Here is a 27769-nt window from a genome sequence, read left to right as displayed (position 1 = left end):
CATTCGGGAGATCCGGGTTCGACCCCACAGCCAGACATCTAGATTTGGGTTTCCCAAGTTTTGAAAGTTCAATCTACGCCAGGGGTCTCCAAAATACGGCCCGTGGGCCAACAGCAGCCCGCGGACACCGTCAATCCGTTTCAATATCTGTTTATGAATTCCAGTTCTGATTTATCGTCGTTAACTAACACGAATTCACCAAAGACGCCCATAAGGCAGTAGATTAACGATAATGCGACTCCTTTTTCGACAAATTTTGAAGCACGGGCATACACGGATATCTTTGGACAACTCTGCACCGTAAAAAAAAAAAAAAAAAAAAAAAAAAAAAAAAAAAAAAAAAAAGAGTTTACAATACTGTATTACAAATCATTTTGAGCACTTATTTTTTCGAAGTGGAACCCTTGGCATATTTTTACGGGAAAAAATGTTTCACTTAACGAGGGTCAATTTCGAGTAAGATTCAGGATCGATAATGCCCATTAAGCGAAGTAAAACTGTACAGTGTGAAATTTACATTGCAATTAAATCATACAAAATACGTTCAACAATCTTTTTTTTATTTTTTACCAATTAAGATACAGATTAACTAACATGTATAATGTAGCTTAAATTTTAGCTGTAATTAATTACATGAGATTTCCTGAAAATACACCGTACTAAAATGACATACATATGAAATTCACATAACGAAATTAAGCACTAATTATTATTACTGAGATTTATGTAGCTGTAACTTCCCAATTACAATTGTTTGCAGTTGTGAACCAGGCTTACTAGTGGTAATTATCAGCAGCGACTTCAAACGCTTTTCAGACCAGTAAATATTTTTTGTATACAGTATTTCATTTTGGAGTATATTTTTTCAGTGAGATAAGTAATGCCAAAAGCAGAAAAAAGCCACGAGAAATCTTATGCAACCGATCAAACTGTATGTGTGTAAGCCTCTTACAAAATTCCAGCAATGATGAAGTTAAATATTTACCTTTATAAAATCACCACACTTGTTGGTTGCTTGGTTTTTGGATGGTTGGGAACAAGCTACTAGGTCATCAGTCCCTTTGTCCTCAAACAGACAGGTCTATATGACTGTAGATCAGAGATAGCCTACTGTGGAAAACCCATGGGAAGAAAATCCAAAGGCTACCAATGTCAGCGAAACTGAGGTAAGGGACAAAAAGAAGAACGGGAGACAGAGAAAGAAAGGCAAGCAAGGTGCCCCATCTAGGGAGCAGCCAGAAGCCCCTGAAAGTGCAGAGGAATGAGCGGACATACATCTCCCAGCCCCTGCCACTTATCAGAATACACTACTCCGAGACTGCCTTGGAAAGACTAGCAACAGGGACAGGGCAAGAGAAGCACAGAGAGACAAGCGGGTAGGAAGAGTAAAAGAGCAGGTAGGGTGAGGACTGGGCTGTACCATGAAGCCCAGATAGCTACAGCACAGTCTGGGCAGAGGAGGCAACACAGTGTTCTGCTGACCCCTCAATGGGCTGAGAAGGATAAGTGGCCCTCCCTTAAAGAGAGTGATTGAAGCCTGCTTCACGAATAAAAAGTAAAACTAAGTCAGCTGCTGGTGCATCCTCTCCTAACATCAGGGGTATTGAGTCAGGGAGATTAAGAGTCCATCGCAGGGTGGCTAGGTTGGGACAAGCCGGCAAAAGTTAAACCACCGTCAAACAGGAGCCACAATGACAGTGCTATGGAGGAGATGACTATGAGTCAGCCAAGTACGGGCAGGCAGAGCCATCAAAGGTTGGCAGAGTCCTTGTGAGAGGCCTGCATGGAGTACCTCCACAGATTCATAGTCTCCTTTATACCCATAGTTTGCTTGGTGAAGTCAGGGTGAGCAATTCTGCATTCCAGGCACCTTAAACTTGATGGTGTAATACCAATTAGAGGTGTGTTTTTGGAATAACAATCTCAAGAGCTGGTTTACTGGTAGCCCTTTTAGCCAGACTATCAGTGAGTTCATTCCCTGAGATCCCGATGTGGCCCGAGGTCCAGGCGAACGTAACTGAGCATCCACACCGTTCAAAGGCATACAGGGAATCCTGGAATGCAATGACCAAGGGCTGGTGAGGATAGTACTGGTCAAGGTCTTGCAAACTGCTCAAGGAGCCGCTGCAGATGACAAAGGACCCACGAGTACAGAAATGGATATGCTCAAGAGCAAGAAATGGCTACCATTTCTGCAGTGGAAACAGTACAGCCATCTGCCAAGCAGAGCAGTTCAGTACATCACAGACGACCAGCAACCATTGAGCCATCAGTGCAGACTACTTCTGAACCTTGGGATGGGCCAAGGACTCAGAAAAATTGGCATCGGAAGGCTTCAGGATGAACCAAGTCTTTCAGACCTTGTGAGAAACAACCAAGTTCAGAGAGGATAGGCAGGATACAGATTGCAATCGTAATCCCTGATTGGGGCCTCCATTGCAGGAGCTGGATTACCATGTTTGGAAAGAGGAGACGGTAGTGTGGATGCTTAGGGGAGCTGTGAATGTGGGTAGCACACTTGGCAAGCTGTTGTTGGTGACCAATCAGCAATGGAGGGACCCCAGCCTCCACAAGTAAGCAGTTCACAAGGCTAGTTCGAAAGGCTCCTGTTGAAAGTCGAACCCCACAGTGGTGTATTGTATCCAGTATCCGTAGTGCTGAGGGCAATGCTGGACTGTAGGCCAGACTCCCATAATTGAGGCAGGATGGTATCAGGGCTTTGTAACCTGCAGAAGGGCAGTGCAATCTGTATCCCAGCTGGTGTTACTCAGGCAGCAAAGTGTATTAAGGTGCAGCCATCATTTTCACTTACACTGGCAAAGATGAGAAATTAATGTGAACCAAGAACTGAAGACCAGTGCTAAATAATGATAAGTCTCCACCACACTGAGTAGCTGGTAGTCAAGGTAAAGTTCTGGGTACAGGTTACCTGTACATCATCAACACAAGTGCATGACCCGAATCTTGGTGAAAAAAAATCGAAAGCCATAGGTGAAGGGCCATGCCTGTGCCTTTTCATGTGGCACCTCACAGTCGATGATCAGCAACATCCACACTAGATGAGCATTAGTAGAGGCAAGTGTCGTCAGCTTACAAGGAGGGTGATACTGAGGACCCCACAGCTGTGGCTAGGCCACTGGTGACTACGAGAAAGAGTGTGACACTCCATACAGAACCCTGCGGGACCCCAGTCTCTTGGATATGAGGGGTAGGTTGAAAATTGGGAACAGACCCTGAAAAATGGCTCTGAGCACTATGGGACTCAACTGCTGTGGTCATAAGTCCCCTAGAACTTAGAACTACTTAAACCTAACTAACCTAAGGACAGCACACAACACCCAGCCATCACGAGGCAGAGAAAATCCCTGACCCCGCCGGGAATCAAACCCAGGAACCCGGGCGTGGGAAGCGAGAACGCTACCGCACGACCACGAGATGCGGACAACAGACCCTGAAGACTCAACTCGTATAAGGTAGCAAGGATGCAGTGTTGCCATATGGTGTCAAGCTTTCTAGAGGTCAGAGAAGACAGCTATAATGTGTTGAAGTTGGGCAAAAGCTGTTCAGATGGCAGACTCCCAGTAAATCAGATTATCAGTAGTGGAATGGGACCGAGCCAGAAGACCCCAAGACTCAAGGAGCCAACACTGCCACCATGCGTTCAAACAACTTACAGAGAACACTGGTGAGAGTTACTGGGAGATAACTGTCCATCTCTAGAGTGTGCTTACCCAGTTTCAGCACTGGGACAACAAAGCTTTCTCACCATTGCAATGGGAACTCACCCTCGCTCCAGAGGTGGCTAAAGATGGCAAGGATTTACACTGAAAATCCACTGGTAGGTGCTTCATCATTTGGCTGTGGATGCAACTGGAGCTGTATCAGGGCAGTGTGCTAGGACACTGGCGAATTCTCACTCACTGAATGGAGCATTATATGGCTCCAGGTGGCATGAAGTAAATTGCTTTCACTCCCACGGTTGTTTTAGGAAATGGAAGGCAGGTTGATAATTCTCAGACAAAGATCACAGCAAAATGTTCGGCAACAGCGGCTGTGTCAGTGCAGACAGTGCCATTCAAGGTAAGACCAGGCACACCTGCAGGTGTCTGGTATCCATAGAGACATCTGATCTTAGCCCAAACCTGTGAATGAGAGATACGTGGCCTGATGATCGAAACATACTGTTTCCAGCATTCGCACTTTTGTCTTTTTATTAGGTGGCAGCTCCGGGCACGGAACCACTTAAAGCCAATGAGGTGCTCCATTAATGGGTGCCGCTTATGGCATTGGACAGCACGCCTACAATCTCAAATGGCATCTACAATTTCTGAGGACCACCAAAGTACTGTCTTCCATCAGGGGGAGCCCGAGAAACAAGGGGTCATTAAATCAGTTGCTGAATGCGTGGCTGTAGTTGTATTCTGGACTGCCTCATCAATATCTCCGTGTGGCGGGCAGCCAAGGTCGACAGCAGAGATGAAAGCATCCCAGTCAGCACTGTCGTGAGCCCACCTGGGCAGGCACCCAAGGTAATGAGACTGAGGGGAGGACAGGAAGATTGAGAAGGTTCCAGCTCTTGGCTGTGATACGAGTGCATCTACAGAGCAACAAGTTAAGTGTTTATCCTTTTCTGTGTTTTCCTCTTAGTATATTTATTAAATTTCGCGTGTGTTTCTCTGATTAGGAGGGTTAATCTCATGTTTTTGTAAGTGTAAATTCATTCATTCTGTAGAACAGTACTTGCTCATTTGCTTAGTGTTGAAAGCAACTGTCTGCTCAAAGTGAGCCAGTCAGTTAGGCTCCAGATTTTGACTGTGATATGAGTTCATCTACAGAGAGACAAGTTAAGTGTTTTTCCTTTTCTGTGTTTTTGAAGTAGTATATTTATTAAATTTCGTGCATGTTTCTCTGTTTAAGAAGGTTAATCTCACGCTTTTGTAAGTGTAAATTCATTCAGTTTTTGGCGCAATTGTTGCTCACTGAACAGACACCTATGTAGCTCTTTAACACACCAGCGTCCATTGGGAACACATCAGTAGGGTTGCAAGTCACATATCTAGGATTGTCTGCTTTTATAGTTCACTTCTTCAGTTAGTCTTGCTAGGATGGATAGGTTCTGCTTCCGAGGCACCTCCTAGTGCACCCAATGCAACGGATCCGCCCTCACAGTAGGGTGAGTGGCTGGTGGTAGCGTGTTCGCATTACTCAAGGTGAAGGGCCAATGTGGAGACCGGCCACCTGGTCTTACCCGTTCACCCTATGAGTGGGCAGGTGGCCACTCGTTCGAAGGGTCCGAGCAGGCTAATGGAGGAGGGATTTACTAGTTATTGGGACCTTGAACATTAGGCATGTCATGGAGCCCCTTAGGCTGATAGCATTAGCTGCTGGAAAGAAAACCAATGTGCACTTGGTATGTCTGCAGGGTGAGGGGGCGGGGGAGGGGGGGGGGGCTTGCCCTGTGGCTATCGAGCATGCAGGGTGGAGTCATCTGCAAGTCATGGCTCACGTTGGCACTAACGATGCCTGTCGCTTGGGTTCTGAAGCGAACATCAGTTTGTACATGTGGCTGGTGGAGGTGGTGAAGACAGCTGGCCTTGTGCATGGAGTGCAACCAGAGCTTGCTGTTTGCAGCATCATTCCCAGAGTTCATCAGGGCCCTTTGGTTTCGAGCCCGAGAGGAGGGTCTCAACCAAACACTTCGTTGACTCTGCTCTGTGATGATCTTGGCTGCAGATTTTTAGACCTGCATGTGGGGAATTGTATGACTCACCCTGATAGGTGAGGGATGCACTACACAAAGGAAGCAGCTACTCAGATGTGGAGTGCACATGAGGTTTTTTTAGGACAGGCGGTGGTTTGAGGTGCTCTGATGAACATTCACCAGTTTATTCACAGCAAGGAAAGACAAACAGCGTTCAGAATAAAGACACTTCGATTAAACTGTTGAAGTATTTGTAATGAAGTACCCAACTTTACTGCCCTCCAGGAAAATTCTCATGCTCAAATTATTTTTGGGACTGAGAGCTGGCAGAAACCCGAAGTGGGAAGCTCTGAGATATTTAGCAAGTCATGGAACATGTATCGGAAAGACAGATTAGAGGCCATAGGAGGGGGTGTGTTCATTGCAGTTGACAAAAATATTGTCTCTACTGAAGTCAAAGTTGCATGTGACGGCAAATTTATCTGGTTGCATGTAACAGGTTTAGGTGAAACTAAGTTAACTGCTGGATGTTTTTACGCCACCCAATTCCGCTGTGACAGTTCTTGAATCATTCGAAGAAAGTCTACAGTCAATAGCATGCAAATATTCAGATCATGCAATATTATTTGGCTGAGTACATACTGGGATGTCTATGGATTCACTGTGGTGAGGTACAGACAGACAGTCGTATGAAATACTTTCAAACATGTTTTCTGAAAATAGTGTTGCCAGCTAGTTCGTCAGCCCACACACAATTGAAATATCTAATACCTTGCAGCTACAAATAGGCCGGACCTTATAAACAGTGTCAGCATAGAAATGGAGATTAGTTACCATGATGTCACTATAACAACTATGATTACAAAAGTTAATAAATCAGTCAAGAAGAGTGTTTCTGCTGGATAAAGCAGATAAGCAGTTATCATCATCTCACTTAGTGAAATGGCATCACTTAGTTCAAAAGGATGGAAAAGACTCACAATGATTTACTAAAGAAATTCGGCGGATACTGAGGAAGCAGAGGCTGTTGTACTCTAGGTTCAAAAGCAGATGCACAAATGATGACAAGCGAAGGTTAATAGAGATTTGCGCATTTGTGAAAAGAACTTTGCATGAAGCATACAACTATCCCCCGTCACATGTTAGCAAAAGATCTAGCAGAGAACCCAAGAAAATTCTGGTTGCATGTAAAATCGGTCAGTAGGTCTAAGGCTTCTATTCAATGACCTAGTTGACCAGTCCGGTGTGGTATTTGAAGGTAGCAAAACAAAAGCCGAAGTTTTAAATTTCATGTTCAAGAAATCATTCACTCAGGAGAACCGTACAAACATACTGTCATTTGACCGTCGGACAGACTCCCATATGGACAACATAGAAATAAGCATACCTGGCATAGAGTAACAACTGAAAAATTTCAAAACAAATAAATCATCAGGTCCATTACAAAGAGTACTATACGGCATTCACCATTTACCTAGCTTACATTTATCGTGATCTCTCGCACAGAACGAAGTCCCACGTGACTAGAAAAAAGTGCAGGCGTCTCCAGTACATAAGAAAGATAAAAGATCAGATCCGCAAAATTACAGACCAATAACCCTAACTTCTATTTACTGCAGAATTCTTGAACATATTCTCAGTTTGAATGTAATAAACTTTCTTGAGACTAAGAAGCTTATGTCCACGAAACAGCACGGTTTTAGAAAGCATCGATTTTGCGAAACTCAGCTTGCCCTTTCCTCACATGATATACTGAGAACCATGGATGAAAGGCAACAGGTAGACTACATATATCTGGATTTCCAGAAAGCATTTGACATGGTGCCCCATTGCAGGCTGTTAATGAAGGTACAAGCATAGGAAATAGGTTCACAGATATGTGAGTGGCTCAAACACTTCTTAAATAATAGAACCCAGTATGTTGTCCTCGACAGCGAGTGTTCATCAGACATGGGTATTGTTGGGAGTGCCAAAGGGAAGTGTGATAAGACCACTGTTGTTCTCTATATACATAAATGATTTGGAAGACAGGCTGGGCAGCAGTCTGTGGTTGTTTGCTGATGATGCCATGGTGTATGGTAAGGTGTCGAAGCTGGGTGACTGTAGGAAGATACATAACAGCTTAGACAAAATTTCCTGTTGGTGTGATGAATGGCAGCTAGCCCTAAATGTGGAAAAATTTAAGTTAATGTGGATGAGTAGGAAGAACAAACCTGCCATGTTAAGATACAGTATTACTAGTGTCCTGCTTGACACAGTCAAGTCATTTAAATATCTGGGCATAACATTGCAAAGCAACATGAGGTGGCACGAGCATTTGAAGCATGTGGTAGGGAGGGCAAATTGGTTGACGTCAGTTTACTGGGAGAATTTTAGGAAAGAGTGGCTCACCTGTGAAGGAGACTGCATAGAGGACGTTGGTGTGACCTATTCTTGAGTACTGCTTGAGTGTTTGGGATCTGCACCAGGTTGGGTTGAAGGAAGCCATTCAGAGGTGGCTGGCTAGATTTGTTACTGGTAGGTTTGAACAACAGGTGTTATGGAGATGCTTCGGGAGCTCAAATGGGAATCCTTGGAGGGAAGGCAACATTCTTTTCGAGAAACACTATTAAGAAAATTTAGAGAAATGGCATTTGATGCTGACTGCTGAACGATTCTACTGCCACCAACATACACTGCACATAAGGACCATGAAGATAAGATACAAGAAATTAGGGCTCATACGGAGGCATACAGACAGTCTTTTTCCCTCACTCTATTTGCGATTGGATCAGGAGGGGAAATGGCAAGTAGAGGTACGGTGTACTCTTTGCCATGCACCGTACAGTGGCTTGCAGAGTATTTATGTAGATGTAGAAGTGGTCACTACTACACAGGTCATTGTTGACCCTCCAGTGGATGGATGGAGAAGACAAGGACTGCAAATGGAAAGGTCAATGGCTGAGAAGATTCTGTGCACCACACTGAAGTGTATGGGGGTATCAGTATTCAAGAAGCAAAGGTCAAGTTGTGCCAATAAATTTTCAAGGTCTTTACCAAGGCCAGTGACCATGTTTCCACCCCACATAGTGTTATCGGCGTTGAGATCACTCAAGATTAGGGAAGGTGGAGGGAGCTGAGAAACCAATTCAAACATTATGTTCTGAGACCCTTCAGCATCAGGAGGGAGGTAAACAATGCAGAAAGTAATATCATGAAATACCCTTGCCCAAACAGCCACAGCCTCAAAATGTGTACTAAAAGGCATGAATTCACCATATAGAGTGTTTAGAACATATGTGCAAACCCTGTCATAGGCAGCACGATTCTTATATCCCCAGTATCTATGAAGGGCTGGGATCCGTTTTGCTGGAAACCAGGTATCATGAAGGGCAACACAGAAAGCAGATACATGCTTAAATGATGTCATAGTTCAGCCAGGTGGTGGAAAAAAAAACACTACAATTCCACTGCAAAATAATGTTGGTCGATGTACAGTCAGGCCATGAATGGACCAAGGGAGCAGGTTATGCCTTAGGCTCACCTGCTGCCACTTGTTGCGGGGTTATGGCATCTCAATATACATAGGTGCAGGGTTCTGTTGTGTGGTGCAGACTGTATCCTTAGGGGCTGCTGGAACCTATTCCTTGGCTACATGAGTGCAACAAGTGGGATCTGTTAGTGTGGGTCACCAGAAGTCCTACTTCTTAGAGGACTACTTCTTGGCTTTCCTCTCCTTAGACCTTAGAGGGTTTCAATAATTGCAAGAGATTCTTTGAATCAGTTTCAGGTAAAGATGATGATCGCGAAGCCCTGTGAACAGCAGCCTGTGGCTCCTTCAGCCACTGGCTGGTGTTCAGTTATAGACTGGCAGAAACCTTGGAAGAAAGTGTCTTGAGAATCCAGAAGAAGGTGATTTGTCTCCAGCTGGGAGGTGGGGACCTATGTCCCTGGTGGGTGGGAAACCACTGATCTCAAAGTAGGAGTGGGGAAAGCAGCACGAGGGGAGCCCCCAACAATTGCTGGGAAGGCATGGTTCAGCAGCCCTGTGGACCCACTTAGGAGATGTAATGGGTGGGAGCACGATTGCTGAAGGAGGCGACATCATCATAGCTGTAGCATATGACATTGTTTGACATGCTGAGTGCCACTGTTCATAGTTCTTCTTGGGCTCTTGGTAACTTAGTTTGTACAGAGTTTCGTATTCTTGTATTTTCTTTTCTCTTTGGAAATGAGTGGTCTGGTGAGTGAGGAATTGATACAGATGGGGGCACGTGCACAGGGAGAGTTTGCATGAAGCACTCCTCCACAATCTCTACAGCATGAAGCCATGTGCCCAAATTTCAGGCACTTGAAGCACCGCATAAGGGAGGGGGGTAAGGACATGTGATTTCACATTGCATTGGTATACCATCACCCTGACCTTTTCAGGTAACGAATCATCCTCAAAGGTCACGATGAAGACACCAATAGCAACCCTATTGTACTTTGGCCCCCTATGTACACAACAGATAAAGTGTACTCCCGACTGCTCCTAGTTGTTGTGTAGCTCACTATCGGATCATAAGAGTAGTTCTCTGAGGAAAATGATGCCCCAAACTAAATTTAGACTGCTATGGGGAGTGACAGTCACCAGTATGTCACCCAGCTTGTTCCAAGTGAGCAGTGCCCATGACTGGGCAGGGGAGGCCATATTAATTGAAGCTGACCCACTTTTCATTTTAGGGATGGATGCCACTTTCCCAGACTTGTCTTCGAAGTTCTCCACATAGAACAATAGCTTTGTGACCCAGAAGGAATCATCATCAGTCCTTGCACAAACCAAGTATTGCAGGGAGTATTGCTCTGCTTGCTGCTTAGCTCTCTGTTCCTCACATGGTGTAGCCAGGGAAGGGAACTCATGTCTCTCTACATTGAAAGAGGACTGTCCTTTCATAGAGATTGCTGGTGCCATATGGCCACCAGCAGGAGATAACTTCATCTGATCCAATTCATTTGTGCCATTGTGCCACCCACTCTGAACAGGGGTTCTGCCCATGGGCACCACTCAGCCTGAGCAATGGCTACATGTCATACATGGGGAGTTTTCAGCTCAGGCACCAACAGTGTGATCCCTGCACAGTCAGGTGGCTATCAGTGTGCAGGTTCTTGCTGCCCCCCCCCCCCCCCCCCAATAACAGGATGGCTACCGTGTTGGGTTTTGAGTGTATTACCATACTAAAGGGAAGGGTGCACAAATGAGAAGGCACAAAGGTCAAGCACACACTGCATTTGGTGACCTTCCCTGCATGATTCACACTTCTGGAGGATTTTCAAAATTTGTGGCCAAACCCAACTTTATTCAATGGAAAGTTAAACAATACACCAGAAGTGGAAATTCAAGGCCCAATCATAAATCAGGTCTGAGCTGGGTCAGTACCAAGAAAACCATCAGATGGAGAGGCAGAGGAGGAAAGGTACTGTATAGTGGAAGTATAACACTGCAGCACTGAAAAGAAGTAACGTTGCAAAGATTGGGACCCTGTGGTAGCAAAGCACATACTCACAAAAGAGTTGTCAGCCCCTTGGAAGGAAGCTAACACTGCAAAGCAACCACTTCCATTTGAAGTTCTGGGGAAAAGTCTCAATATCAGCATTCAAGAATTTTAAAAAATCTTGATATTGTTTGCAGTTGCATCAAAATGTGAAAAATGGGACTGAAAATTTGTTTTTACAGCACTCGAAGTTTCAATTGCAGAATCTACTGGAAACAGAGCCTTTGACCGCTGACATGTCCAGCATGTGTTAAAATGCATGAAACCTTTTTTGTTCAATTGAGACAAAACAATTTTTTATCGAAAGGATTTAACATGATTGTACAATCAGGAAGTACCTCATTTTCTACTTGTAATTTTAAATTTTGGTCAGCCGTATGTCTAGATAAATCTTTATAAAATGGTAAATTCTGTAACCACTTATTCTTTTGTAACTTAGCCAAAGGACAGTTCCTTTCATTCGAGAAATTTGTGATTGTTGTTTGGAGCTTAGAAATTGCATCAGAGTTTTTCCAGAGCCATGCCAACATACTGATGTATAATATGGTGAGTCATTTGCTTCAGTCTCTTCAATAAAGAGCATGTGATCTATTATTAACAGCTGACATGACTGGCTTTAAAACTTCTGACATATCCAAATACTTTCTGCACAAAGACTGTTGATGAATGATGAATTGTCATTTTCTACCGCCTTTAACATGAGGGCAATGACACATTCATTTTTTCCATGTGGTTTTGGTGCCATCAGTTTACCACTGAAGATTCGTTTTCTGAACAGCATTTTCTATTCCTTTAAAAAAAATTTCTCCCACAGCTGTGCTGTTAATTAAATGTAATTGCATTTGGAATAACTATGAAAATGTTTAGTCTTCATATGAAGTTTTATATTGTATTATCTGAGAACTGATACTGCTTCATTGTAAATTATACACATTGCCTTATTACTCAACTCAATCATGAAATATTGATGTCCCCACTGCTCTTTAAAATTACTACACTCACTATCTACCTTCCACTCCTTTTCCATATTCACACAAATCCAAACAAAAGGGGTGTAACTGCAAATCATAATGATGTCAATTAATAGTATTCAGAGCAAGGATTCTGAGTAAAGAATTGCACTAGATTTATCTTTAACTAAATTAGAATTTAATTAAATACTCACTGTTAAACACGCTGTATCTTCACTAAGAAACTCTATTCAGAAAACACACTAGTCCAGCTATATATTGCTTTTCAGAATGCACATGTTGCCATTACCCACAAGATGGTGTTGTGCTACTGCAATTAACTTTTCTAACTCTCCAGAAGACATCACTACTATACATTTAACATTGTTGGAAGTAGTCATGACAATATGTAAAGCACAGCATGCTCATAGGTTATCACTGTGACAATGAAATGACCTGGACAATCACCCATAAGTGCCAACAGAAATTGCAGAGTGGAGTCCACCATGGCTCACTGTGGCATAGATGATATTTCAATCACTGTTTAGTCCTGAAACGAAAATTTTCACATAATTCAACACTACAGCTCAAGGTCAAACAATAATTAGTTCAGAGCATAATAACTACTGCGGTGCCACACAGTGTCAGCTCGTAAAGACTGTGAGCAGTGGTAAGCACCAACTTTGAATTGCACTGAGGAATTCTTGGCAGTTCTACCGTACCAGTCTTTAAGAAAACTTAGAAAAAGCAGACAGACTATAGCTATTCACGATGGGACTAAGTGGAAGAGCCAGTTTGGCCTTTAGGGTAAAAAGTTCCATCTCTAATGACCTTATCTGTCAACAAGATACAAAACAATAAACGAAGTTTCTTTCTTCTACCATAGTAGATTATCAATGAGCCTCAAAGTGGAATCCATGAGCAAGTTGGAAATTCTTTTCCATGTACTTCTCTCTTCATGACAGTCATCATGCTGTTTCCTCTGCTCAGTAACTCATTGTATATATAACAGCAGAGACTGCCAACATGTATATCTAACCTGCAACTTTTTTTGATAACAACAACTCACACAATTTGTTATTCTTTGCCAGAACAACAGGAATCAGCAGACTTCTTTCAGCTTGTTAATGGCTCGGTTGACATTTTGAAGTGTCATCAAAAAAAACAGTAGTGAGTACTTTTGAAACTAACAAGCACCTCCCAAAAACTATCCCTGACAACATTTATTTCTGCTGAGAAAAAATGCACATTGGCAACAGAAAACAACTACTGCTGTTCTGGAAAGTACTGTTAACATCACTTAATTCTTTGTTTGGCTTTCATTCTGACCTTCTGTTGCCTGGGATTAGGCGTATTTTAACAGGATGGCTGTACCAGGATTGACTCTAAAATTTGTTTTTGAAGATGATCTATTCCTGTCATCCAGTTTATTTTATGGAATTCTGCCTGATATGTCTGAAGCACTGAAAAATTGTAAAAGGTAGCGCCAAAACATGGGAATTACAGTAGGCAATGACATCCTGCTTTCCCTACATTTCAGCGTTGATCAGGTCATCTTTGCTGAGAAAGAAGATGTCATGTCTTATATATTAAGAAAACTTAAAGAAGAATATCAGCAGTGGGGCATGAAAATTGACTTTACCAAGACTGAATACTTAGTTGTCAGAGGTATAGGAAGGGACCTTGTTATGGATGATGGATCTATAGTAAAAGTGTAGTTGATCAAATAAATATTTCTGATAAAGGTCCAGGAATAAAACTACATCAAAAAAGTTGAAGGGAAGGATATATGAAATTTTAGTTGAGAGCATTGCTCTGTATGGTGCTGAACTGTGGGAAGTTTCCAGAAATTAAAGGCAAGGGAAATGAATTTTGGAGACAAAGTTGTGAAGTAATAGGAAGAGACACAGTAAGGAATGAAGTAGTAAGAGAACAGAAAGGAGTTACAAAAGATATTGTGGACACAACTGAAAATAAACAGCTAAAGTGGTATGAACATCTATAAAAATGCCAGAGGAAACATGGGCTTATAAAATATGGGACTGGAGACCTCTGCAACACAGAAAAGGAGGAAGACTACGGGTGTATTGGAATGATGGAGAGAGGCATGCGATGCAGAACAGGGTCATGCAAGAAGAGAAGTGGCAAGATAGAAGGAGATGGAAACTTTGATGCGAGAGATACTGCATGGTGTAGAAAACTCGCAGAAAGAACAAAATGTCTGAAGCAATGGCCATGCCCGATAAAGGACTGCTGCCCGTCTGCTCTGACAAAAGATGTTGAGTGATCAACAGAAGGATTCAGATATCTGGTATGTTACATTGCACATTGTGCTGCAAAATATAACAACAGACTGGGGTCATCACCAAATGAAACACTTTGTCTTCCTCCAATGCACCTCTCAGAATACGGTTGGTTAGAATTTCTATCATGAGATTCATTAGTGTCATCTCTCTCCCTTTCTCTCTTCAAAAGATGACAGCATATTTCTATCATATACCACCTTGTGTGAAAAGAGCACAACACAGTCATGCACTTTAGAATTGTGTGCAGCTATGACATAGGATAGGTATGTGGCCTAGTTATTGTGATAGTTGTCCACATAATATCTACAAATTTTACTGTTCTAATGATGAGTGCTTTCCATTCTTCTTTTTATTGAGGGTGGAAGGTATTAGTTCTTAGCTTACTGTTTTGCAATAAATGGCATAGTTGATCAGTTAGCTTGGATGTGAAGTTGGTGCTATGATCTGAAATTACTGTGTTGGAAACACCAAACTCCAATTACCAGTTCTTTACCATTGCCTGTGCCATTGTATATGCTTGCTGATTCAGGACTGCAACCACCCATCTTAATGTGAAAAGTGGTCTACGATGTTACCATGTAGTGGTTACCCACCAATGTTGGGTTGAATGCATCCAAAATGTCCATTCCCACCATTTCAAATGGCCTGGATACCTCTGATAATATTTACAGCAGTATACATTGATAACTGAGATGGGCATGTTGTGAACATGGTCTCAACTCTTCACACACTGGTTAACATCCTGTCTCCTTGTCCTCTATCAGTATTGTTCCGCTATCCTGACAATCTGTTGTCTTTTGTCCTCTATAAATTCCTACAATACATGATTGTGCGCTTCCTTCAACACTTTGTCTCTCAGAACTGTGGACACAACAATGTGTAGCCCACTCCTCTACATCTTTAGAAAAAACAATATCATCATCTAAATAGACCATACACTGATGAAGTCTTAGTCCCCTTAGTATTCCACATAATAACTTCTGGAATGTAGCAGGTGCATTCTGAAACCCAAATGGCATCTGCTGATATTAGTAGTATCCTCACATAATGGTAAACACAATATTCTGGAACCACTACCAACTGGTGATACACACTCTTTAAATTCATATTGGAGGAGTATTTACATTGACCCAGGTTGTCCAAAATTTCTTTTATATTTGGTATAGTATATGTGTCCATCACTTTTCTTGCATTCAGATATTGGTAATCACAAGAAAACATATAATTCCTCATCCCCTCTGATGATTAATTTGGCATAATGACAATGTGTTCCCCACGGACTATCACTCTCCTCAATAATATCATCTCTATCTGCTGAGTAATGAATTCCTCCAGTATCAGTTGCAAGAGCTGAAATATTCTGTATAGCTTCTTGTAGGCTGGAGAGTTATCGCTCATCTGGGTTTTATACTGTGTTACAGGTGGTGTTGTTAACAGTCCACTAGGATTGAACAAATCCATGAATCATATTAACAGAGTTTCCATCATTATTCAATCTTTCCCTTTTAAATATTGTGCTTTTTCGCATAATACAGGTAGTTTGCTTGCAGCAAAGGTCTTCACTCAATCTACATAAATTGTCCTCATCCTAGACATCCAAACTGACAATCAATATTCTTTTTGGAATACCCACTTCATTAGAGCCAAAATTACACTCACTCATTGGAACCATGTAAACTCCATATACTTCATGCATGCATGCCACCTCTACATACAAAACAACGCAAAGTATCCAATTCATTATTGTGTACCAGCGGCTGTATAAAACGACATATCGTTTAGTGTGTCAGTACACCCACTCACCCAGAGTAGTTTTCCTGTAACTCTGGGTACTTTATCATGAGAACTGAGCTTTAATGAATGTGTACACAGTTTATTTGGTTCCACCTTTGAACCTTGTGACAAAGTATAATTTGCAGTGGTCATTCGCAGCCAGAACAATGTTACACAGATCAATTTTTGTGTTTGACATTTGTCCAGAAAATCTGGTCCTAGCATTGTGCAGAACTCCTCACTGACTTGGGGCAATACTTTCATACATTCCCTAATATTCCTTGCTCCAATACAGAAATTGAGCAATGTCGACCCCAATGATGCCCCATCATTTTCCCCTAGTCCACGTAATCTATATCACGGACAATTCAGTCTCTTCCTGTCCAAGAAGTTGAGACTAGTCAGAAACACGAGTCCCAGTGTCCAATAAAAACTTATGTTCCGTTCCATCCACCATGCCCACCAATCAACACTAAGCCTCTGCACCTGCCTTTCATGCATTATGCTTCACTAGGAATACTGCCAAGCAGTTGAGGAATTACCATTGGCACCTTCATGAAGCTTTACCTTGACATCCTATTCTGACAATTCCATGCCCAATGCTTCACCAACTCACACTTGTAACAGAGGTTTGTGGCATTGTTTTCCAAGTGTAGCACACATGTCGACACCTATAGCACTTCACTTCTGAGGAATAAAAAAATGGCTCTGAGCACTATGGGACTTAACATCTGAGGTCATCAGTCCCCTAGAACTTAGAACTACTTAAACCTAACTAACCTAAGGACATCACACACATCCATGCCCGAGGCACGATTCAAACATACGACCGTAGCGGTCGCACAGTTCCAGACTGAAGCGCCTAGAACCGCCCGGCCACACCGGCTGGCTCTGAGGAATAAAAATTATATTTATTTGTACCCAAGTTGCTATGTCTACTGCCTGCAACTGTACAGCAACCTTAACTGCAGCAGCCAAAATCCTTTGCATTCTCCATTCATGCCCTCCTTGACATACAGAGTTCAAATCTAGCACCCTGTGTTTTGTCTCTGAAATAATAATTTTATCGGCTTCATCATTCTGTGTTAACTCACACGTTTTCACATTGATTTTCACAATTCAATCTAAGAATGTTTCATTACTGAAATATTCCATTAAGTTGTTTCCTGAAGGATCTGATACAATTCTGCTTGCGGTAGCACTGGTATGAGTCCCTTCTTGAATTGTTCAAATGTGCATATTTTATTCAACATCTCATGACACACATGTCTGCTTCACCCACTGATCATAACTTGGTCATGTGCAAACATAATTCGTCCAACCAATTTTGCAGACTACACGCAGCTTCCAGATTGTCAATAAGTTCTAACAAATTCTTAATCCAATAAAAGGAGCCACTAGACTAGCCACAATGAGATCTACAGAAGGAACAGTCAAATAATGGAAAATCCAGGATGGAATGTAACACAAGGAACAGGTACACTGCATGAAGCTTTTGCTTCTACCATCCCAACTAGGTCACTGTGTCTATGGGCATTACCTGCTGTTAAACTGCCCATCTGCCCTTGTAATGCAGAATTCTTCTCTGATAGTTCAGCCATCTGCTTGATTAAATTTTTAACCATTTCCTGCATCATCATTGCTCAAGTTTCTGGGATTTGTACAACCTCCGTCTACAGACAATACAATACATCTAAAGTACATCAAACATTAACAAATCGAGGACAGACATCACAAACAATTGGGCATAAGTACAAAAAGATATCAGTCGTTACAACAGACCGTAGCCCATCAAGATTCTGACCACTGATGTGCCTCATGCCAATAATGTCAGTAATGTCAGAAAGTACTACACGTAACTGGTACTGCCTGCATACACGGAAATTTGTGACCTAGTAAATCACAATACTCGCACCTCACTGGCATAAACAGTGATCTCTACAGTTTCCTCTAAACTGCAAAAGTCCACTAGTCCCTCTGGTTTCACAAATCATACCTTCATTTTTCTAGACATATCACTTCTATATACCATGGTCATGTACAAAACAAAATAAGAAGGTCAAAGAAGTAGAAACTCACTCATGAAAACCATACCGCCAAACTCCAGATTGTAGCTGGAGACGTGGTCCTGCACTCAGCTGCAGATATCAGTGGCCACTTCTGATAACACTTACTGAGACTAGGATGGGAAGCTTCTATGGTGGGTAATGGAACCAGGCTGGTAGACATCAGGAGAAACCATAACAGGACCATGGCTCAGACACGAAGGAATCGGGTCGCCTATGGCATAGTGGCTCTGCTGTTTTTGATGCATCAATGGTATTTTCTGGTCCCTCTGCTGTGCTGGGCTGCCTGGTAACTATTCAGTGCCTTGGGAAAAGTACTTGTCATATCAGCAAGTAGCCCCTGATGTAACTTTGCCTGGAAGGCCCAAACTGTCCTGCTTCCATGGCCTCTTGCATTAGCTGTGGAAGGTGTCTAAATTTTACTCTGACATGCCCAGTAAATTATTTGTGATGCAATATAATAAAAACCTTTCAATCCTCACACATACAAGTACTTACAATTACCACTGGGAGTAATGAGAACCCTATTTATTTTCTAACATCAATTAATGATACAACCACTTGATATGTTCCGAGGTGACAACTCTGTACATTCATCCATTGCTGCAGCTGAAGGTGCAGGTTACAGATAAGCCACATCTGGTGCATTTTCAGGACATACCCATCTGAATGTACAAATTTGGTCCCCATCCCAAGTGGGCCTTATATACCACAAGCATGTCATCATCATAGCACCAAACAGTGAGATGGCTTCAGAACCAGATGCAGCACTGCCAACCAGATGAGTCACAAGACAGCTTCCCATTCTGAAGAACTGACATACTGACATACAGATGCCTCTTACCCCTTTTCTGTAATGTTCACGGACATACCTCCCTCCTGTACCTCCCATAAACCATCGTGTTATAGGAAACCTACTACACATGTGTGAGATCTGAATGAAAAGAGTAAACATGAGACAATTACAGAACCAGTTAGCACCCATCTACCAGGTGATCACATGTGTACCTACATATTCCACACTCCTAACAGAAAATTCCATCCATGTGAATACCTATTTAGACACTCCTTGGCTACTACCAACTATGCCAATATTAGTCACAGCAAATTGCCAAATTCACAGATTCTGGTGATATACTGAAGAGGACTTGAATGTAAAAAGAAATTCTTCTCTGTGGTCACAGGGGCGGTAGCAGCAGCACATTCTCCTGCAACCTGCCTCTGCTGCACACTGCTTTAAATCAGTTGACCAACCATTTTTTGTGAAGAGGCAGCAGTTGTGTCAGCATTATTATTTTTGTAAACACTGTTTTAAGTTTTTGGTGATTTTGTAGATACAGATATGGCCAAACAATGTGCTACCAACAAATTCTTTTTCCTGTTAGGGGAAATTAACAGTGGAAATTGTTACCATGCTCAGAAATCACAGTCTAGTGCTCTAATAGGGTGCAGTAATTTCTCTAGTGACATTAATGATTATATTTTAATCATACAAGTGCCCAATACCACGGAGTACAGTGTCGCACAAAATGTGGTGGCAGTCATAATGTCTCATCCCACAAAAGTACTATCCCAAAATGCATTTACTGTCCCAGAAATCACTCATCAACTGACAGAAACTGTCCTGAATTAAAAACATCACTGGATATTAAATGCATTGTGGTTACTAATGATATTACATTGCAAGCAGCTATTAATATGTATAAGAATTGCAGATATTCTCAAGCTGTGCAAAACCCTGGATCCAATTTGAGAAATGAATAATATTTTCCCTCAGTTTCTGGAGCAGCTGCTTCACCTCTGACATGACAGTTTAATATAACAGTAATGAACTGCATTTCAGCAAGAGGAAATATGAGCATTCCATTTCATTTCACCACTGCCCCACAGGAACTAATTGCACAATGGCAGCACAAAGCACTTGTGCCCCACCTGTGCCTCAAAATGCTCCAGAGGACAGTGGCTGTTACACAGGGACACAAATGCCTGAGATTTCCATTTACAGCCCAGAAAATGTTTGTACCACCTCTCCTACCAGTGACAATTATACATCAAGAGCCTTACCTGCAACAAGTACGTGCAATTCTGGAGCCGCTCAGTATAAATTGAATACCTTTGACTGCAAGAAATATTTGGCCTTGACATTTGCAGACACTTTAAAATAACCATGTAATTATAAAAATGTGGCTTTTATACTGTATGCAAGAGGGCAAGAAAATTAATGTTCTTTGTTTTTGTGATGAATATTGCCCCAGCACATGTATTTTATCAGTTGTGACATAATGAAAGTATCTTGTTTTTTAGTCTGAACTTCTCATCTGTGCCTTACAATCTGTTCCTGGGAATTTATTTGCAATCCAAAATTATCCTTTGCATTTCCTTTTCTTGCCTTTTATAGAAAGATTTATATGTGCAGTACATTGTGCATTATTTCAGCTTATTTGCCATGTTAATAACACAAAAACTCAAAAAAGTTACCACAGAGGGTGTCAAGCCCACGCCATCAGATTACTATTCTGTACTCATTCCACCACATCGAACGCTGCCTGGAAACTATGTTAACATAAATAGTCATGCTTCGTCTGAGCCATGACAAAAATGCTATTTATTTTCTAAATTCTTGGTCATTTGGAGCTAGCTCCCACTTCTATCACTTTCATCTTTGGCCGAGCCCTGCACAAACCATACATCTGAATGGAATCGATGACAACTAGAATGCTTGTACCCTTTTGAGCCTTAATTACAACAGTTTATATGTTTTATCCAGGTTGGATAAAATGCATTTTAGAGCAATTAGATTGTGTCTCAGAGCAATGAATTCCAGATCAACTAATGCTATGCTGGTGGAAGCCAAAGAAATAGCTCTTAACATCGAACAGAAATTATTGACTGACAAATTTATCCTACGACATTCTGCAATTATTAACCTTCCTGTGCTCATAATAATTAGAAAACTGGTGAATGTAGTAGATCAAAGAAGCAGAGTAGCAGCCATTTGGGAGCCCCTATTTAATCAGATGCCTTACTGATTTACATTATACTGCTTGGTTTAAAATATTATAAATTCCAGATTTTCTTTATGATGACAAAGTCAGTTTCAAGAAACCTCAAGTATATCATTAAGAGATTATATTCAGTATTACCTCCAACAGTATGCTCATGAATTTCATACAGTCTAAATGATTTGATCACGTCAAAATTTATACTAATGGTTCTAGGGCCCAAAATGGAGCAAGATATGTCTGCTCCCTCCCATTTATTGAAACATACAAAATGTATGCTACTCCTCAGCAAGCCTCCATATACATAGCTGATGTCTTAGTAATTAGGGCAGCTTTAAATATGGAAAAACAAAATTTTCAAAATTCTTTGTGCTAACAGACTGCAGAAGTGTGTATAAAAACCAGAATATTACAACAACTGGAGTCAAGCACATAAATATGCCTTCTCCAGGGGACAATGCCTTATCATAGCACTGACCATGTGGGAGGATGGGTTTGCATGTTTGCATGACACTAAAGACTGTATTGGTGGTAGGGTAGCTACTGTCAGGGTCTCCAAGCTGCTGGACAGGTCTCAGCGGATGAACCTGATGAAAGAATGTTCTACAATGCCTCATCTCTTCACATTTCCATTTTCATAGTCCTTCCCCTACTCACTAGGTACCCAACCAAAGGTGTGATGTGATAAATTCCTTGGGGTTTGAGGCACATGGGAAGATGAGTTGTAAACAGAGCCTGAGGGATACCAGGGGGTAATTTGGCTTACACCAGCACGAGGCACCAGTGGAGTCTTATAGGACCAAAATGGAGAACATGGAAAAGAAATTACAATATTGAGAGACCAGGTGATATCTCAAAAACACAACTGGTGATATCTCAAAAACACAAAAACCAACCTTCGAATTGGTGGCATCTATTTCTGCAACAGGACTGACTAACAGACCAGTCCAAGAAGCAGAAAACGTCACTGAGAAGCTATACCAGATCAAGATCAAATCCTTGTCTGGGGCTCTGAATTAGAAACTTCTCAAATAACAAAAAGAAAAAAAGGCAAAGAATGATATATGGAGCGAAGTAAAAGGTCTGGAACCTAAGACCTAGGAATAAAAAAAAAATAGATTTCTTCCACCTCCAAGACAGGGAACAAGAGAACAAGGGAAGAATCTGTTACTCGCACTTCTCAGGATACCCCGATCCTTAGACAGGAGCCAGGAAACAGACTTTTAATACGGCACTCTTAGATTTTACAATGGCAGTTATACAAGAGGGATATCCACTGATCAACATAGCAGGACGAGCTATTTCAGAAGGCTCTTTTTGAAAAGATTGGGAGGGACGCAAGTCTAGGTCCTGAATTCAACAGGATCTATCTGGAAAAAGATGCTCTAAACTTTGACTGGGATGGGATGGGAACATGAATCAGCTTAAGAAGCTGTTTGCCAAGAAAGCTGTTAGTCAAGACAGCAACGGAACTCTTCACGACCATAAAAATATTGATTTGGGTATCAAAACTTCTTAAGGATGTTCCTTCACATGTTCTGTTTCAGAAAGTATGGGTGCAGAACCAGAATGCCTCAACAGATGATTGGAGTGTAATCACCCAGAAGGTGGTATCTGACAGCGAAACCCTTGGGGGAAGTCGGTGAGGAATCCCTGAACGCTATGTGAGAGGAGAACCTGAAGCTGTATTTAGCATTCTTGCAGGTTGCTGTCAAGGTAATTTTAAGGACATCGAAAATAATGATGGTGACAAGTTGTCAAATGAGAGTTAGGTTAGGTTAGGTTAGTGTTTAACGTCCCGTCGACAACGAGGTCATTAGAGACGGAGCGCAAGCTCGGGTTAGGGAAGGAAATCGGCCGTGCCCTTTCAAAGGAACCATCCCGGCATTTGCCTGAAACGATTTAGGGAAATCACGGAAAACCTAAATCAGGATGGCCGGAGACGGGATTGAACCGTCGTCCTCCCGAATGCGAGTCCAGTGTGCTACCACTGCGCCACCTCGCTCGGTGTCAAATGGAAGTGTTGCCGATAAACCTGGAACACAATTAGGTGACAACTGCTGCCTTGAATCGCCTACTGGGAAGACAGGCTGTGGACTTGGCCCTGACCCAGGAACCCTATTTATATGAACGGGATGTACCAAACCTTGGAGACGCTGAAGGTAAGTTAATTATTTATGTTTTAAAAAAAAGGAACTATAGAACATGTATTTATGTTGAGAAGGGAATTTCATTCATGCCAATGGTGAACTTCTGTGGCAGGAACTTGGCGACAATCAGGACGAAAGAGCATAAGGAAGGAAGCACTAGTCAATTTTTACTGGTCACAGCTTACCTTCCTTAAGAGGACAGTGCTGCTCTTTCCCAAAAAGTGAGGATACTGGTGGACAGCTACTTCCAGCTGAATGAAAAACTGCTGGTTGATTATTATGCTAACAGCCACAAACTGCTTTGGAGAAGCAGTAAGGCCATCAGCAGAGTTGAATAGCTGCTGGAATATCTATTGGAGAGTAAGTTAGAGATCTTGAATAGTGAAAAGGAAATTACATTAGGAATAGATGGAAGGAAGAAGTAACAGACATAGCTTTTGGGTCCATCTTAATGGGTAGTTATGTCAAACAATGGCATGGAGTGATGGAACCATCATTATCTGATCATTTTTGGGGCTTAAATGGGTGTTAAACATATCCTGTCTTATAGTAATCCTGGGAAAACAAACTGGGACTCGCACAGAAAAAATCTAGCTCATGCTTATTAGAAATTAGAACTTCTACAGAAATCCAGTAGATCTTAAGATTATGGGTTGATATTCATTCCCTTCCCCAACCGCCTGTGTGATGAACGCCTGTACATCCTGCTTCAAAGTTCCTCCACCTTTACTGTACTTTACTGTCACTCATAAATGTTTTACCATACACATTACTCATTCATCGATCAATTTCAGCTGCAATGCATCGCTCAGCATAAATAAATCGAATGACAGCATGCACTTCACATTTGGGGAGAGCCACTATTGTTCTTGGCATGTTTACATCCTCACTGAGTGCTCAGAACTGAAGTGCTATGTGATGTGATCGCTGGGCGTACTATAGACACTGAAAAAAGCTATGTTAGGCTTTCACTGTGGTTTTAATTTTGCGACTGATTAGATCCTTAGAATAAAAAAAAGGCCCTCATACTTTGCAAGTTTGAAAGAACTGTTACAACAATGGTAACATGCGCTAGAAAACTGTGCAAAACTAGTGTAGGAAACAGTATCTAATGGTCAGTCCCAGGAAACATTTGCAGTACCGTTCACAAGAAAGCGTATCCAAAACACGTACTTAAATCTTAAGCTCTTCAACAAGGCGGAAGGTGCCCTCATACACTCGGCTTGCAGTAAAAATTGGTGTGCAAGCCCCAGGAGCATGTTCTGGATATACACCTCTCAAATGAGACCTAAGATATTCCTGTGGCTTGATAAAAGTACAACCAATGCCAATTTTTCATGAATTTATGTAACTGGTTAAGAAATTTACCTGGTTTTATAAGTAAGAGTAAGCAAAGTCTAGCTCTGATGGAAACAACAGAACATAGCTTTTGGAAAACCAGTATCATATAACAAACACAGAAGCACTTCATGCAACAATAACCAATGCATACATTGGTGAAGAATCTTCCATGTTTTTCATGGCTAGAACAGCCAATGTCATTGAGGCCAGTATGTTAAGTGACTTGTGCAATGGACAGAACGGGAATATTAATTTTACAGTCATGCTCATGAATACATTTCATAAAGAAGGACACTGTAGTAGTAAATTGTAGGCTATTAATCCCAAGTTCCTTGAACTTGGTGACACCCACATGGAAGCTGAGACCATTCATGCAGCTGTTGAAAAACAAAAAAATAATACAACGGCAGAAATTGAAACATCTAGGAACTGGGATAATCTGATCAAATAAGTTGCTAGGAAACCACCTATAAATGTAGTCAAACTTGAGCAAACAATTTTTTTTGAGTGGACTTTTAAGTCAATGTTATGTTCGTAGAAAATTAAACATTTTGAGAGAGTCAGGACTTTGGCTAACAATAAAATGTGCCACACCATATGGGATGCAGCAAAAATGCATCAGGAAAGATTGGTTGGTAGGTAAAAAGAGGGGGAAAAAAGACCAAACTATGAGATCATCGGTCCCTTGTTCCTAATAAAACAATGCCACAAGTGTGAGAATAAAATGGATGAGACATAGAACACAAAATGGAAAGAAAGGAAAAACCACAAGAACGAAGGAAAGGCAACGAAACCTAAAAGGAACAAAAGACGACAAGAAAACAACAAAGATGCTAGAAACAGAAGAGAGTAAAATAAGAAAGCAGATTACAGTGACTGGACAACCATGAGAATAAAGAGGAGAAGCCAGCTACTCTGCAACACATTAAAACTTCCACCCTAAAAGCACTAGGGTGTAGGACACAGAAGGACACAGGACATGTGCTAAAACCTACATAGAAGTATAAAACCCACTCTCACGGATAAAACTTAAAACTAAAGCTGCTGCTCAGGAATTGTCGCCCACCGTCGAAGGTAGGGAGCTGGAAAAGTTAAAAGTCTGCCGAAGAGCAGCTAAAAGTGGGCAGTCCAGCAAGAGGTTGACGACTGTCATTTGGGAGTCAGCGACACTGAGGTGGGTACTCACTATGGAATAGGTAACCATGTGTTTTTATGGCCAATGCGGAGCCAGCAGAGAACAACTGATTTTCTGTGAGAGGACCGCATGGAAGACTGCCATACATTTGTCGTCTCCTTAATTATACGCAGGTGCATACTGTTATGCCATTCCATCTCCCAAAGCCTGAAAACCATGCAGTGTAAAACAGAACGCAGGTCAGCTTAAGAGATACCCATCTCAAAAACGGTTTCCGCGCCGCCTGTTTGGACAGCCTATCGGCAAGTTTGTTGCCTGGGATTCCAACATATCCAGGGGTCCACACAAACACCACTGAACGACGGGACCGTTCCAGGGCATCGATGGACTCCTGGATGGATGCTACCAGAAGATGGCGAGGGTAACACTGGTTGATAGCTTGTAGGCTGCCCAATGAGTCAGTACACAGCAGAATTGAGGCGCCAGGGCATGAGTGGAAGTGCTCAAGAGCACGAGGTATGGCAGGCAGATCTGCAGTGTAAACACTGCAGCCATCTTGCAAGCAGTGCTGTTCAATATGTCCTCCATGAACATACGCAAAGCCTACGTGACCATCTGCCATCGAGCCACCGGTGTAAACCACTTCTGAGCCCCGAACACATCAAGAATTGAGAGGAAGTGAAAGCGGAGAGCCACAGGGTTAACGGAATCCTTAGGGCCACATGAAAGGTGGCCGAGGCGTACACCGTGGAGGCATACGTGAATGGACTGCAAGTAGTGGCGATAAAGAGAAGGACTCCAGTTCGGAGAGAAGGGACTGCACGCGAACTGCAATCGTTAGCCCCAACGTGGGCAGCCGATGCGGGAGATGGACTGCTGCGGTCAGGAAAAGGATATGGTAATTCGGATGCTCAGGAGAACTACGAATGTGTGCAACATAACTGGTGAGCAGTTGTGCACGTCTGATCTGCAATGGAGGGACCCGAGCCTCCATCAGTATGCTGGTCACCGGACTCGTCCTAAAAGCTCCTGTCACTAGTTTGAACCCCGCAGTGGTGCACAGGGTTGAGTAAATGCAATGCTGAGGGTGCTGCTGAACCATAAACCACACTCCCATAGCCAATTTGGGATTGGACAAGGGCACTGCAGAGCCACAGGAGCCTAGAGCGATCTGCATGAAAATTGGTGTTGCTCAGACAACAGACAGCATTTGAGGTGCTGCCAGCACTTCTGCTTAAGCTGACGAAGATGAGGAAGCCAAGTCAATCAAGCACAAAAACCAGTCCTAAGAATCGATATGTCTCCACTACAGTGAGTGGATCATCATGAAGGTAAAGTTCTGGGTTGGGATGAACAGTACGATGCCGACAAAAGTGCATGACACACGACTTTGCGGTTGAAGACTGGAAGTCATGGGCTAGAGCGCATGACTGTGCCTTGTGGATGGCTCCCTGTAGGCGACACTCAGCAACACCAGTATTGAGCAGCAGTACAAAATGCAGAAGTTGTCTGCATACAGAGAAGGTGAGACAGAGGGCCCGACAGCTGCTGCTAGACCGTTAATGGCCACTAAACATAGAGAGACACTCAATACAGAGCCCTGCGGGACTCCATTCTCCTGGATATGGATGGAATTATGGGATGCACTAACTTGGACATGTAAAGTATGGAATGACAGGAAGCTTTGGATAAAAAATCGGGAGCATGCCCCGGAGACCTCACTCATACAATGTGGCAAGGATATAATGTCGCCAGGTCGCATCGTATGCTTTACATAAGTCAAAAAAGGCAGCAACCCGGTGTTGCCACCTGGAAAAAGCTGTTTGGATGAT

At 42.4% G+C, this 27769-nt stretch overlaps 1 protein-coding gene across 2 annotated transcripts in view; it reads right to left on the bottom strand.

Moving 5' to 3' along the window:
- The window catches only part of LOC126235796 (WD repeat-containing protein 73-like), a 141666-nt gene that overhangs the window by 105932 nt on the left and 7965 nt on the right, over positions 1 to 27769 (bottom strand). Inside the window, exon 2 of one of the 2 annotated variants that reach the window (XM_049944622.1) lies at positions 12380 to 12714. The exons of the other annotated variant lie outside the window; for it this stretch is intronic. The gene's annotated coding sequence lies outside the window, so the exon portion shown is untranslated. The remainder of the gene's footprint in view (positions 1 to 12379; positions 12715 to 27769) is intronic. 2 annotated transcript variants of the gene reach the window in all.

Source organism: Schistocerca nitens, chromosome 1 (genome assembly GCF_023898315.1).
Source record: "Schistocerca nitens isolate TAMUIC-IGC-003100 chromosome 1, iqSchNite1.1, whole genome shotgun sequence".
Lineage (NCBI taxonomy): Eukaryota > Metazoa > Arthropoda > Insecta > Orthoptera > Acrididae > Schistocerca > Schistocerca nitens.
Note: the sequence above shows the minus strand (reverse complement) of the source record. Positions and strands in the feature narration are given on the sequence as shown.